A 15,419-nucleotide genomic window follows, 5' to 3' on the forward strand; every position below is an offset into this window, starting at 1 on the left:
TCAACGACCGTGGCTAGAGATTCATTAGATGTGAATGCATCTTCAAGTGAATAGGAGATACCTCTATCACATACTGATAGGGGATGGATCCTCTTCTTGGAACTCACGTCCTCACTACATACTTCGACTACACTAGATAAGGCTTATGATGATCACGTTTGTGACACAATCACCTCTTCCACAGATCCAATGTACAGTCATTATATGTACGTGACTACCGTGATTCCTCAAGTTTGAGGACTACTCCTTTACTATCCGAGCCAAGGACTCAAGTATACTGACCAAGCCTCTAAGGCTTCCATATGACGATCCCCACGAGTCAGTTGACCGCCTTGTCAACTAATCCACTGAAATTGCATAGACGTCCAACGTCTGTAGCCGATGAAATGCAGCACCCATCAAATGAAAGCAATACTCGGTGCAAGTCTTTATAGGACTCTCGGTGCCTAGTCTTGAGGTCCTTGACTTGGAATGTTTCAGAACAACCCTCAAAAGTTAGTTTTATAGCTGCCATCCAATGCGCAACCTAACTACATGGGTTATTGAGTGGTCTGTGGGCATCTGTTGTGACGTCAAAGTAGTGGTTGATGTAATATGACAAAGACAACAGACACATGTGCTAAGGTCGAATACTTACCATATTCGTCGGAACAATACTGATTAAATAAAGATTGCTAGAATGGTTCTCAAAATCGGCAATCTAATTGGCTTTTGGTCACCTTTTCCAATAGTTCAATTACTAATAAACTGATTAAAAATTTAAGTATGGTTGCATCCACTAGAAGTGAATACGTTTCAGTATAATTAATTTTCGGCCTGTGAGTAAAGCCTTGGTCCACAAGTCTAGCCTTGTAGCTTACAACTTCATTTCATTCATTTCTCTTTCGTACAAACAACCACTTATAGCCAACTGGCCTGAACATCTTGTGGTGCTGGACTAATAGGTCCAAATACTTCTCGCTTATTTTTAGTTTTTTCAATTATTTAAGTGTTATCATTCCTCTACAGTTTGAGGATCATTTTTATTTTCATCCATGATTTCGACGGCTACAAAATAGGCAAAAATCTCATTGATTTCAATTTCTATTCGAGGGTAAATTTTATTTTTAATCCAATAAGTGGACTCGTTTTCAATTTCTATCCATAAGGTTTTCAAACTTCCAATCCTTACATAGTGACAAAGAACTTCTCTATTTGCATCCATGTTTTATACTTTTTTCCTACTAAATGGAAGAGATAAGATAACAAATTAGCTATTTGTATATGGTAGAAGAAGAAATAAACCTTTTCCACTAAATTTTCATTTATTAGTCCATTTTCCCTCCAAATTTGTACCCACCTAACGGAAAAATAATCTGTCATTAGCAACTTAATGATTGCCCCTCTTGTGTCCTGACATTGGAAAAGAAATGCACATATTGGATGGAATGTGTAAATCATCTACAGTATGGGACCAAAATTAAAAATATATCCATTTATGCAACCAAAAATGCAATTTACCCTCTTTTCGGTAACAACCTAAACTGTTGTAAGCATAATTAATAGACATCTCGTAATTGACCTCGAGATCTTGCTCGTTACATTTAGATAAATCAGTTTAAGAATTTTATCCTTAGAGACATTACTTGTGGTCACATTAGCATTATGATTAATAGAGACGGTCAAGACAACCGTTCTTAAACCCCTTCCATCTTGGAACGGTCTTTGGAATACATAATGAATGGATATTAAAAGATTATGTCATGATTTATATTTTTTTTGGGTTATAATTTTTGAACTGGCAAACCGTTCCAACATGAGTCCCAGACAAATAGTTACAAAATCTTATCCAAATACTGTTACAAAATAGTAATGATAAATGGTTGGAACTCTATTTAGAACATAATATTAGAATTAGGGACGGTCTTGAGTTGACCATTCCTATATGGGTGACAAAGGATGTCCAAAATATGACAGTTAGAAAATGTATGCCAAAACGAGGTATAATTTGGAATGATTTTGGAACACCCTTAATCAATTATGCAAGAACCGTTCCAAATTATTAGTTTTACTTAAGAAGTCATGTGTTTCAAAAATCGTTCCAAAATTTAGTACAGATTGGAACTGTTTTTTTGTATTATTTATTTACTATTTCTGAGACTGTTCCAAATGAAATACAACGACTACATTTCAATGGTAAAAAAAAATGTTCCTAAACTCGTCGAAAGAACCGTTTCAAAATCTAAATCAACAACTATTTTTAACAGCTAAATATGTGTGTTCTTTCCATTTAATGTCACTATTTTCTTTCATTCTTATTTTCTCTCTATTTCCTCAATCTCTCTCGAATTTTTTTGATCTCTCACTATCCCAGAAACATTTTTCTACTCTTTTTTGTCAACCTATCTCGATTTTTTTTATATTTAAAATTATTTTGATCAGATAACAACTTTAACCCTTTACTTGTCAATTGATTATAGTTTTTGTAATTTTATCAATTAATTTAATATCATTATATATATATATATTTGTGTGGTTTGTGTGTCTGTGTAGGACTCATCGTCATGTTAAGATAGCTGAGGAGATGGATGTATGAGAAGAACCTTTCAAATAAGGCTGGTCTTACTCTATTGAGGATGGTGTTGCTACATTTATAGAATTATCCAAGTCTTAGCATGCATATATGGATGGTGAGAAAATTAAGTGTCCTTGTCGTAAGTGCAAAATGAAGTTTTCAAAACCATGGACGAGGTAAATTTTGACTTATTTATGAATGATTTTATGCCGGAGTATTATAATTAGACTTCTCATGGTGAGGAGAGGGTGTAGGAGTATTTTGAGGCCGTCACCGCGGTCCCATTTCAAGAGGAGCAAACTCCCATTTCTAATGTTGTGTAGGGTACCAGTACGCCTTGGGGTGATGCGGTGCAGATGGATTCGGCACAGAGGATGTTTTTTTATGCCGCCAGGCCGGCTGTCTGGTCTTCTAAGTAAAACCAGGATGTTGTGCATGATAATCGTCCGAGGTCGTGTCCTACTAATGCAGGGCCTAGATCATATTATGGTAGAGGGCCCTAATTATGTGTTTGGGCTAGCAGATCAATTTCACAATACAGTGCATGCTGCCAAGCATCCGTTGTGGAACGGTTGCACCCAATCTCAATTGAGGGTTGTTGCTAGTGAATATCAAGGTCACCGACTATTTTCTCAGCATATATATGACCAAATATCTCAATGGGCTGATCATATAATACCCCGCAACCACACCCTACCCATGATTACTATAGTAAAAAGAAATTAATAAGAAATTTGGGTTTACCTATTAAGAAGATCAATGCGTGTTAAAATGGTTGCATGTATAGGAAGGACAACATTGATTTGGACTACTGCAAGTTTTGTGGAGAAGCTAGGATAAGCGAAATCCTAATCGCAAAAAGACACCGTATGCCATTCTTAGGTATCTATCGATTACCCCTTGCCTAGAAAGGTTGCATGCTTCAGAAGCGACTGCCGACCAAATGACGTGGAATGCCAACAACCAAACGGACAAGGGATCCATGTGCCATTCGTCCGATCCAGATGCATGGAGGCGTTTTGATCGGACACATCCTCATTTTGCAGTAGAGCCCCGTAATGTTAGACTGAATTTCTGCACGGATGGGGTCGCACCGCACGGGCAGTACGGTGGTACGTACTCATGTTAGCCTGTTATACTTATAACGTACATTCTCCCATTGGGAATGTACATGAGTGATGAGTATATGTTCGTGATGATGGTGATCCCCGGTCCTTCCAATCCAAAACATCTCATTAATGTTTACCTAGAGCGTTGATCGAGGAGTTGCAGAATCTGCGGTATGTAGGTGTACTAACGTGTGACACTGAGAAACGGGATATTCCCAATGCAAGCCGTGTTGATGTGGACTCTGAACGACCTACCTGCTTATGGAATGGCGTCTGGATGGAGTTCCACTGGTAGTATGCGAAGTTCAGTTTGTATGGAAGACACAAGTTCATTCCACCTGCAGAACGATAGGAAGGTGTGCTGCTTTGATTGCCACAGACAGTTCCTCCCCCCAGACCATCTGTTCCGTAGGAACGAAGAAAGCATTCACAGAGAACCGAGTAGAAAGAAATGTTGCATAGTCAAGATTGATGGGAGAAGATCCGCAAATGGGTTGAAGAGTTTAGCCCTGCCGTTGAAGTGTTGTTGTCACTCCCGGACGGGTACAGTAGCGAGCATAAGTGGACAAAGAAAAATATCTTCTAGGAGCTTGAGTACTGATTGGTGCATCTAATACGACATAATCCTGATGTCATGCACATTAAGAAGAACGTATTTTACAATATATTCAATATCGTGACGGACATAAAAGAAAGAACGAAGGATACTCTGAATATATGGAAGGACCTGAAGATCATATGTAATTGACCGGAGCTTGAGTCCACGAAAGGAAGCCGAACGTGATGCTAAAATTCGTATATAACCTGACTCTCGATGGACCGACATTGCATTTCAAGAGATTGAGACAATACCTACTCCATAAGATGCGACGGACAACCATAATTGTGACCTGCATGACCCAAATGGTATACAATTAGTCGTTCAGCTTTCTGCTGCTAATCAACAAGGAGCAAGTACATCTCGAATGAGGAACTATAAATCTGATGACGAGTCTAACGAGGATAGCTTTGATGAGGATTACGAGACTGAAGAAGACAATAATTATGATTGACATTTACCATTTTCTATATCAAGTGTCTGTGTATTTTGCCCATAGAAATTAGTATAAATTAAAAAATTACCGATAATAATTTAGAAAAATAGTTTTCAGCTAATTTAGAAGTACAACTTGGAAACTATTTGTTCATACCAATAATCTTTTTTTAAAAACAAAACACAATTTTTTTTATTTAGGAATGGTCAAAAAATTAGGAAGTCGATGCAGAGCCCATTCCAATTTTGAACCGACATTAATAAAATAAACCGTTCAATATATTATAATTTCCCAAATAAAAAAAGAGGAAAAATTTAAATATATGAATGGTCTATTTATTTTGACCGTTTCAAAATAAGTTCAAACAAATTTAATTTCGCGCCAAAAGAAAACTGGAGGGAATATCAAACCTAGCAATGGTTATTTAATATTTGACTGTTGCAAAATATGAAATTAAATAAAATCATTCGTATAGAATATCTATTTCTAAAATGATTAAACCGTCCCTAAATATTTCCATAGATTGCTCATTCACTTCCCGATTATAATGCCTCAACATCCGGGACAATTCCATCATTTTTAATCTTGTTGATTGTGTATCAAATACGATATCTTGGTATCCGTTTAACAAAAATTTCAAAAACTTCATTGAATGTAGTATTTTGTCGATTTTATACTATCCAACGGTTTGATAAAAATCTTATCAATCTGATTAGACGATGAATAAAACAGTATAAGATGTCACTTACATCTACATAAGAATAACAATCTTATATATACAAATATACTTGACCTTCTGAACATGTATCAATTTAATTTATAGCATTATACGTTTCCAATGACCTTAATTCATTCTGCAATTATAGAAGTCTTATAAAACCAAAATGCTAGCAGTGCATCCCTGGAGACGCCCAACTAAGTGAATGTCGTTGTTTCGCCACAACTAAGGAATTGGGTTATTTCTTAAAACATTCATGAACAGGATCAGGACACATGGCCTAAGTGTCAACCCTAAAGATCAACATAAAGCTAGTGGCTTGTTGTTACTGACAGATGTTGTCACACTCACAGGCTTAAATTCAAGGCTTAGTTCCATTTGACCTGGTGATAACTGATGTTAGATAACTTAGACAGTGGTTCAAACCGAAAGGTACCATTGTTGAAAGCAAAATCATGGAAACTTGAGTTCAAATCTATGAATTTGTGGGGGATTGTTGAGATTTTCAAAGGATTTCTTGAAATTCAAAGATTTGAATGAGGGAGGAAAAAGGAGTTTTAATTTACCGCAGCACATTTGGATTAAAGTTTCATTTCAATATTCAAATTGCCTCTTTAATCAAAATCAATTCCCAATGCTACTGTTTCAATTTTTTTAATATGATTTGATTGCAATTTTGCCATTAGTGGATGATTAGTGCTGTAACCTTCAATTGGAAAGAAGGCCATTCAGGCCATGTTCAATTTCTGCATTCATTAGGGAAGGAATAGCCCTCTATATATAGCAGCAATTCTTTCATTTGAGAACACCACAATTCTCACTTCCTCCCTAATAACTCTCTCGGTGCCCTCTTTCGCTTAGGCATTCATATTTTTAAATTTTGGTATTTGAGTCTTTTGTTTCAATAAGCTTCTGAGTGTTTGATCGAGGTGTTCTTCGGTATAGTGCTAAAATCGAAAGAACTGTAACCGTCTTATCTTGGGAGAAATTACGTTGCACCCGATGCACTGCTGATACGGGGCGTATATTTTCTTCAAGGTAAGCAGTAATTCTGCGATTCGATTAAAAATTAACGACTTCAAATTGGACTGAGAATTGTTACGATACAATTCTCGTTGTAAGTTTTCGATTTAAATTTCTTGTCATAAATAGTGTTTCTAATTGCTTTATGTTATTTGTTCCAACGTGGCTTTATTGCTTTTGATTTCTAAATTCGATTGTAATATTTCAAAACGTCGTTTTGATTGCTTGAAACCAAATTTTTTTCCAACAATATTTGCTCTTGAAAATCATAAAAAGAAAGATCATCCACCGAAAAATACTACAAGTGACCGCAGGACGAATGCTTGAAACTAAGAGAGAAGAGGAGCATTTGGTAATAAATGGTGGTGAACGTGGATCGACCACGTGATTTTTAAATCTTTAGTCTGACACTCTCCCAACTGAGCTATCCTCGCAACTGATAATTCATTGATACAGGAGAAACTTAAAACGGATACTATTGTAACAATTGTTTTCTTTGTTTTTGTTTTCCTATTTCTAATTAAATAATGGCCATCATCTTTTTATTTTTAGGTAAATTACAACAACCTCTCTTGAGATTTGGTATAATTATGAAAACATCCCATTATTTGAAAAATTACAATACCCCCTGATTTTAACGATCGTCTAACAATTAGCCCAATCCGTTAGTCTCTGTTAAGTTTCCATTCATTTTTGTGGTGAATTGACCAAAATGGCATTTTGGACTAAAAATTATAATTTTATTTACTTTCAAAAAAATAATTTTTTTATGAATTATGTGAATAATTTTTTTTACAATTTTTCAAAAAATTCCATCCACCAATTAAATAATTAAAGGTATTTATAATTATGTCAAACCTATTATAATTTATGTAAATATTATCATTTTTTATTCTTTTTATTTTTTTTAATATTTTAATAACTGTAAATATTTCTCTACATTTGAAGATAAACTTAAAATTTTTATGAAAGGAAAAAGAATTAATGAAAATGCAAAATACTTTTACCAAGTAAAAACCCCCAATCCACCGGTAACCCCCCCCAACCGGTGAAAACCCTCAAAATCACCTCCTCTTCCTCTTCCTATTCCCATTTTCAGCTTCTCCACTTCATTTTTGATTCTCTCCTTGCCAAAAAAATTACAGAGAAAACCCTCAAAACCATCGTAGATCTGCGGAGAGGGAGTGAAGGAGAAGGGGACCAATCTTTAGGGTTTTTGTAGCCACGATGAAGCAGAGACGGTGGAGTGCCCGCAGGATGGCCGCGAAAGCGAGGATAGCCATGGTGAGTTTGAGCCACCTAACAGAAAAAGATTATGTAAGCGCTCTAATTATGACGATGACTGGGAAGAAGATTGTAATGACGGGCTGGATTCCATTCAAAAAGTTGGATATCGTAAGAAGGCTTCTTATGGCCACAAAGATAACCTTAATGGGAAGAGTGGGTCCAGGCATATGATAGTAACTGCCGGGCAAAGAATGCAAGAAGCCTTTCAGCCTGGAGCTACTCCTGCACAGCCTGGAAAGAGGCACTTTCTATGCTACAATATGCCTAGAAGTATAACCACAATGGAACATGATGGATATTCACATATAGAGGTATCCTGTCTTTTCTTTCCTCTGATTTTTAGTAGTTGGAATTTTCCTGAAAACTATATGACTTGTTTGCTATTGAGTAGAATGGAACTGGAAGAATCAAAGTGGTAAAACCATGATTGAACTTTGCTGCATCAGATAGTGTATTTTGCAGATTCAGTTGTAATGACTGTAAGAATAAAAGCTTAAAGAGGAATTACTTTCCTAATTGAAAAACCTCACGTCTGTCAGGGTAAACACATTTTACGTTAAGAACACTGAGCACCTTGATCCAACTATTGGTTTGTCTATTGAACTTATTATATTGCTACAGATCAAGGCTTAAGAAATTCATACTCTCAACTTGCGTTACTGCTAGAAAAATAATCAACGTTTACCATCTGACCATTTGGTTTACATGACTTATATGCAGACAGATTTCCATGATACCAGCGGTGGTCCACGTGTTCCTCCAATGACTGGCTATTTTGGCTTCACAATGGCTTCTCTAAATGAGAGTGGGAGTGTATTTGCCAATCCATGTAAAGGCGAGAAGAATATGAGCACACTTATGTATCGGCCCTTCAGTAGCCGGGCGAATAACAGTGAGGTCAGCCCTCTTCATCTTTTCCTTGTATGGATTAAGATCTTCTTTCAAGTGCCATAATGGATGGGTTAGCATTCTAAGTTTGCATTTGCCCTTCTGCTAAAAAACAATCTTTAATTAACTATAGGTTCACCGAATTTCCTTATGCATATTTAGTGGTCTATGCGACTTGAAGGGGAAGAAGTTAGAGCAATAGCACTTGGAAGTGCTTGGGTTGCAGCTGTTACTAGCCTTAATTTTTGTTCGTATCTTCACTGAGGGTGGTCTGCAGGTATGTAAAGATTCTATCATTAAGTTCTGAACTGCAATATGGATAGAAACCTTCACTTTTGGTTTGAAAATTACAGTTCCTCCCCTTTTACTGATCTGTATCAATAACCATTCATACCAGTCAACATAACAGAATTTGATGGCGTCATCATTAGAACTTCTAGAAACCTGCCACAATGCATAAGATTCAGACATGAATGTGCACTTGTGTTATGTGATTGTTGCTCTGAGTAAATGTGGAGTAGTTGAGGCCTAATTTCATGCATTTTGAATTGCTTTGAAATAGAGTTGGAATGTCTCTGCTTCCACTCAATCATAGGAGTTCTTGTGAAATCATATTTGTTTGCCAAAACGCCACCCAATTTATCCTTATAAGTTTAATGTGGGACGGTAAATCATTTTGAAAAATTCAAAGGCCCTTCCCTTTAGAAATTTCTTTTACCATGAAAAAAAAAATGAAGAAAGAATAGCTAGAAAAGGAAGACTAGATCTACTCCGCTGGTTTAGGTCACTTAGTAACTGGGTAACTTCATCACAAATGTTGTTATTCACATAAAACGGTGACTAGAGCCATGAGCATGCAAAGCACTTTAGGTAAAACGTTTTTTGGTTGAGTAACCGGGTGCCTTCACCACAAGTGTTGTCATTCGCGTCAAAAGACCGAAATACGGCCTAAAGAACATAAGTCATGGGCAAAAACAAAGAAAAAAGAAAGAAAATAAAAGCCATGACAACAAAAGGGGAAGAAAAAAGGGAAAAAAAATGGCCAAAGAAAAGAAAGAACAAAAGTCGTCCCAACTTAGGCAAAAATAAGGAGATAAAGGGTATTGTGTTGAAGCGACGAGTATAGTGACATTTAGAAACCTATGATTTTGTGGAAGCTTGATTGTTCTACTCTCTACGTGGCGAGACAAAGTGTTGTGATGTGATTGGCCTCTTACCCTCATTATGATAAGTTAGCGTTTGCATAACGTATTGTGGCATTTGTGTTTTGAGATTATCTGCATATGGGTTATAGGTTACCTTTGTTGTTACGGAATATTAGCACAATGTTGAGATCATATTTTTTGCAGTGTCGGACTTTTGCTTGAGGACAATAATTGTTTATGTTTAGGGAGTTTGATAAGCTTAGTTTTACATATTTATAATAGTGGAAAATACTATTTTGTTGTGTGGAAGGCAATAACTTCAAAAAAGCAACAGTAATTTCCTTCTATTTTTTGTTTATATCTAAAAATTATCGTATTTTTTTATGGCTATCTGAAAATCCTATGTAAAAGCCTTTATTTAGACTTTATATGACTACTATTTTTGGTTGGGAGGTGATAGATTCTGACCATGATATTTATATGACTACTATTTTTGGTTGGGAGGTGATAGATTCTGACCATGATATTATTTTACCAATATAACTCATAATAATTATTCTAAAAATGTTTAGGTGCTATATTATTATGGTTGTCTTTTATTTTATGGATTATTCCTGTTAGATGACCATATCAGCACAGGGTAAATATAACCTCTCAAAGGTACATGAAATATACAATTTGGCTAAGAGATGTTTGGTGGTGGCATTCCTAAGAAGGATGGAAAAATTGATTGTGCTGAAGACTCTTTCAGCAGGCAAGGCAAGCATTTTTTATTGTATCACGACAACTGCAGGTTGAAACATATGCCTCAGTAGTCTGTATACCTTCAGGCCAACATGTCGAGTATTGCTTGCGTGTTTGAAAGAGTTTATTCAAAGTATCAGAAGAGAAGATCATTTACTGTTTGACGTTTGCTGGTTCTTAAAGTAAACAACATTTATATTAAACTGTTCTCACATCTCACTCATAAAAAGAAGTCTCAACCCAATTAACCTTTAAAAGAGGAGAAACTGCGATGAAAGAGGCTAAGAAGAAAGGGACAATCTTCCTTGGTGAAGGAGAAAAGAGTTCATGCAACCATGGAAAAAAAATTATTCTACATCAAGATTGACATAGATGCCTGAACTTCTCTATCACCGTAAACTATAGTTTCTTTGTGTTCTTATAGTTGATAGAAAATGGGACTTTTTTGCAGGTTTGCACTGCTAAAATGAATTTAAGTGATGAGTTAGATTTGGAGGATTATGTTTCTCGACCATATAAAATCCGTGCAGCCGAGGTCAGCGATTTTGCTCACTTTTTCGACATTCATACAGCGATATATATAGTTACTTATTTACAATTTTATATGCCAGAGACCTCTCCCACTGATATCTGCCATGATCCCCCATATTTTAAGCAATCTTATTGTTCATTGTCAAAACCAGGTTTTCTTAAAGAATGATACATTTGGTCAATCTCAGTTGTCATTCAATATAGTTTCTGAGGCGAAGTCTGCCCATGGGACTGAGCAACCTGATGAAGTTCTACATTCACATACTAATACTAACTGAGTTGAACTTTATTAGGTTTCCAATTTGAGCTCTTACTATTAGTAGTCTTGTCGTTTTACGTTGTTATTTATTATCATGGGGGTGAAGGTTTGCACAAGATTGGGTAACCAAACAAAAAATAGATTACAGGAGATTTGTTCCTTAAAGTGCCTCCTTAGATACCTTGTGGTTAACAAAGGAAATCTACTTTATGTAATAGTACAAATGGTTTCTATCTTCCAGGTGATACCATTATTTCAGAAAATTGAAGGTGTTGAAGTGTGCCTATTTGAAATGTGCACTCGAGAATGGATTCGATTGTCAGCAGCCTGATCATTGCTGGTCTTATGTGGAGTCAGTTAAGTATTTCGGGCCGGAGGTCAAACCAGTAAGCGGAGAACCTCTGCGAACATTTGTGTACCATGAATTTTGGCAAGTTTCTGGAACCACTGCCCTTTTGCTATTGCTATCTTCTCTATTGTGGCAAAATATTGTAGTTGCAATTTCTGGTGCAAGTACCGATAATAGTCTTATATTTTCAGATTCGACACTTAGAATACTGTAAAAAGTGCAATTTCAGTAGTTGTTGTACATGGGCTTGCCCTCCGTTGAAAGGGGAAGATTGCATATTGTATTGCAAGCAGAAATTCAAAAGACACCAAAATCAGATAAAGTTAGGGAGTGGTGAGTTTGGTGGTTGTTTGATTATGATACTGTTAATTATGAGTTGTGAGTATGTCCCACTATTTTATTTGAATTATTGCTTTGGTTTCAAGTGCTTGTCCATGCTAAGAAAAACTGCAAATGAAAATATTGTACTTGACTCGCTATGATCATTTATTTGTGTCTACCGGAGAATGTAAAGCAAAGGTAGCTGCAGCTTGGTTTCCATACTTTGATTGGGATTATTGGCTTGGTGCTCCAGAGGACATGATCTATCAACTACAACAAAAAGAGGATAGGAGAAAACAGCATAAGAATGGAACTATGAAAAAGATGATCAAGAAAAAGGCTCTGGAGGCATCTGCCCAAACTGTTGTAATTTCATGGTTAAATTCACAAAGTTTGTGTGGCCTTTTCAGTGATGTAAGCAGGAATCATTTTATTTTAGCATGTATCAATTTTGATGTTGTTGTTATTGCCCTGCCATATCATAATTTTGAGTGCAACCTTTGTTTACATAGCTTGGTGAAGCAATATCTCCCAGGAAGGAAGACTTCGTCATGGTACACTTACAGCATGCATGTGCGCACACACTGCTGCATTCTGATGATCTCTGGAAATTGTTGGGTTTGCAAACAATGCAAAGATTTTCAGCTATGTGAAAAGTAAGGATTCTCCTATGTCTAGGTGTTCACATTAAATCCTCTCATGTGTATTTCATTTTCCTAAATACTATTCTATTTCTATTTTTGGTAATTTAGTGGTGCTATCAAGCTTTCATGTTATTGGAGTAGACGTTTTGGATAGCCAAAAGAAGAGAAGGATGTTTGGATTTTGTTGCTTTAACCGTCGTTTCTTCTTTCTTAACCAACCTTCTTTCTCTTCATGGTTGGAGACAGAGGTACTTGAGGAAATAGTAGTGCTTATTAAGTGTAATAAACAACAATTGACAGGAAGTGGAATAAGTTGGTTGACATATGCTATGTGATATTATTTCATGTATCCTTGAGAGAACTTTTTTCTTGCTTATGCTCCATTATAAGTTGCTCACAATTAATGTTTTTTTTGCCACTGAACTAGTTCTTCAATTCGAGAAAGGGGAATTAGGGGAAAGAATTGAAGGTGCAGAGTTTGAATTATTGGAACGATTGCTTGTTAAACGATTAGAAATAGCTGTAGCATGTATTGTGCTCGTGTTTACACATGTATAAGAGTAAGACTTTGATCAATTATGAATTCTGATATTCCCTTAGTTTATTGATACTTTATAACTATAAAATTCTACCACATTGGATCTTCTTTCTGTTTATCTAGATTTTCTTCTTGCTTCTAATATAATTACGGCTGGTAAGAATGAAAAGAGAAGTGCTAAACAGTGCCTTCAACTATCCCCCTTTTGGCATATAATGTGATGTTAAGTAAGGTTAGTGTGCAACGGTTGGCCATAATCGTTATGTTCGATTACTTTCTGCTGTCTTATTATTTTTTACACTTTTCCTGGCTGCAGTTTTATTACTATTTAAAGACAACTTGTTGCAATGGAAGCAAGGAAAAAAAGCTAGGGGACATGTTGTGCTTAGAAAATCAGTTTCTTCTTTGTGTAGTAGTAGTAGTAGTGAGGTCCCTTCTACAGCTCCCTATGCATAGGAGATAGATTCTGTGGGCTTCACTCTTTAGAATTTTCTTTGAATGTCATGTAATAAGGGGTTTAGCACTTGTTAAATTTGCAGTTTTATGGTGATTTATGAATGTTTGTTGAAATGATTGTCACACTAATGTGTTGTTGACATTGAGAATGGGTTTATATGGGTAGTTTTGCAACTTTTGTGTGAAATTATGTGATGTGTGCGTGTGTCTTATAAATGATGTTTCTTGGTTTTCAGCAAATGGTTTGGTCTAAAAAATTTGGTTGATGCCAATATGAGGATATGTAAACATGTAGAGAAGGAAGTGGAGATATTCAAGGATGTTGTGAATGAGACCAGAGGAGTTGGAGGAAGTTAATGCTTGCAATAGAGGAAGTGGATTTTGATGTTGCAGTGCTCAAGAGTCGGAGGGTCAAGAACTAGGCTTCGCCAAAGGACTTGGTTGAATTTAAGTAGCTCAAGTAGTGGCACATCGTTACTGAGGTATTGTGAAGCGTTATCATTCCTCCCTCTTTTATTTTCTTTGGTTTCGGACGGATTGGAGTGTATTTCTTCTATGTTTTTGCTGCTCTAATTTAATCTATCTAGGAATAATATGTCTGTTTCACCTTGCTGAAACTATGTTGTTGCTCTCTATTCTTCGGCTTTTTGGTGCATAGGATACATAGTCAACTAACCTTGTAAGATGGTGAGTTTGTTCCCAAAAGAGTCCTAGAACATGAGATGATCCTATGTGGTTACAAAAAGGTGTATCTTCCTTCTCCCCCTCCCCCTCTACATTGTAATCTGTTTGTGTGGTAGAGATGGTGGTCTTGCGTGATTGGACTCAGGAGTGAGTAAGTTCCTCCTAGTGGTTACAACCCTACGACATGTAAGAATTGACAGGAAGGGAAGTGAAAACAACAAAAGATGTTGAAGTAAGGAGTGTCAGGTAACGAGGTGAGGCAGAATTAGACTAGTAAAAGTCTTTTCATGTTTACTCCCACATCATACATTCTCATTTATTGTTTAAAATAGTCTTATAGGTATAACTGTCTTTTTCTAATTGAAATAAACATAGGTGGAGTTCACACTTTTGTTATAGTATGACATAATATAATATAGTATAATAAGAGCACTTAGTATGCTTTGTTATTGAAGTTTTCTATCTATGTGCTGTGTTTTATATTTTTCCCTTATGGTTGGATTGAAATAGAACTTTAATAGAATAATTTATTTATCATGTTTTATGTTTCTTGCTTTTTTGTAATGACAATTATACTTTTTTCATTTAATAATTGATTACTAAACTATGTATAATAATGTTGTAATTAGTTAATTTATGTTAAAATCAAATTATTAGTTGGATTGTGACTTAGATGTTATATTATAATAGGATTCTAACATAAATCACTTGCATGCATATTACATAATTATTTTTTTATCATTACTTATGATTTATTATATATCAGAAATTCATTTATCCTTATCTTTGTTTCACTTAAAAATCTCACTAATTAGATTTCTTATTTTATTTGTTATGTTGATGTTTATGGTTAACAGTGCTTTGTTTCAATGGGAGTGTTCTAAATTAAATTTTTTAATTGAATTTAATGATGTGGAAATTAAATTACACATTGCCAGAAAAAATTAGTGGACCAAATCTAATAAGGATATATATTTTTTTCCTGATTTGCTTAGCTATTTTAATAAAGATATGGGTTAATTTGATAATATTTTTTTTCTATCTTTTTGGTTTAATATTCGTGTTCATTAAAGCATGTGACTTTAATATATTTAGTTGTCGCTAATTAGGATTTTTACAAAAATTGTCTAGCATA

General features: G+C 35.5%; 1 long non-coding RNA gene across 7 annotated transcripts; it reads left to right on the top strand.

The window, feature by feature from the left end:
- Positions 1–7,496: 7,496 nt before the first annotated feature.
- On the top strand, positions 7,497–14,327 carry LOC105179185. 7 transcript variants are annotated; one of them, XR_002286301.1, is made up of 8 exons: positions 7,497–8,036; positions 8,446–8,622; positions 8,747–10,211; positions 10,263–11,037; positions 11,534–11,974; positions 12,216–12,376; positions 12,475–12,618; positions 13,837–14,327. It is a non-coding gene; the product is annotated as an uncharacterized LOC105179185 (long non-coding RNA). The 7 variants fall into 7 exon arrangements; XR_002286299.1 differs by having other exon boundaries at positions 11,534–12,376; XR_002286303.1 differs by having other exon boundaries at positions 11,534–12,376; positions 13,896–14,327.
- Positions 14,328–15,419: the final 1,092 nt, after the last annotated feature.

This window comes from Sesamum indicum, unplaced genomic scaffold (genome assembly GCF_000512975.1).
Source record: "Sesamum indicum cultivar Zhongzhi No. 13 unplaced genomic scaffold, S_indicum_v1.0 scaffold00127, whole genome shotgun sequence".
NCBI lineage: Eukaryota > Viridiplantae > Streptophyta > Magnoliopsida > Lamiales > Pedaliaceae > Sesamum > Sesamum indicum.